At 21.9% G+C, this 588-nt stretch overlaps 1 long non-coding RNA gene across 1 annotated transcript in view; it reads left to right on the top strand.

Moving 5' to 3' along the window:
- Positions 1-588, top strand: part of LOC106869161 (uncharacterized) — a 41,244-nt gene that overhangs the window by 6,019 nt on the left and 34,637 nt on the right. The window lies entirely within an intron of this gene.

Raw genomic sequence — 588 nt, 5'->3', positions numbered from 1 at the left:
AATTCCAACTCTGTCTGTTTTTTATGTTTTATTTATATTCTTATAAAATTAATGTAGGATATGGAATATATAGTAAAATGAAATGAAGTATTGAATGTCTTATTAAATAAATGAAATACTGAATTTTAAATATTAAAGGACTAGTATACTTTCTTGCTTTCTAGCAGTCTTTAAGGTCCCATGTCTTCATGGGACCTTTTTACTTTATCAATTAAATCCGTTCCTTCTTTTGATATTATCTTTAATATTGTATTTGAACCCCATTACTAAGTTAATTTACTATAATTTTTCTTAAACTTTGATAGCTGCAATCTGAATGTAACCTAATTTATTTTACTTATTATTATTCATTATTTACAATTTATACTCTCTAATTTATCTTGTTTACATAACCATAAAAAGTCTCATTACTGTTCTAAACTTTAAATGAAATATAATTATTTGATATGATTATGTACATTTGAGTAGATTATATTTTACATAAGTTTTATTTACTAGATTTACCTCTTTGACCATTAACTTATAAAAAAAATTTTTTTTTTATAGTATATAGCAGTTTTCTTTCTTCGTTTTATTTACTTTCAAAAG

Source organism: Octopus bimaculoides, chromosome 5, assembly GCF_001194135.2.
Source record: "Octopus bimaculoides isolate UCB-OBI-ISO-001 chromosome 5, ASM119413v2, whole genome shotgun sequence".
NCBI lineage: Eukaryota > Metazoa > Mollusca > Cephalopoda > Octopoda > Octopodidae > Octopus > Octopus bimaculoides.
The sequence above is the reverse complement of the archived record's forward strand: the minus strand, read 5'-3'. Positions and strand labels throughout refer to the sequence as shown.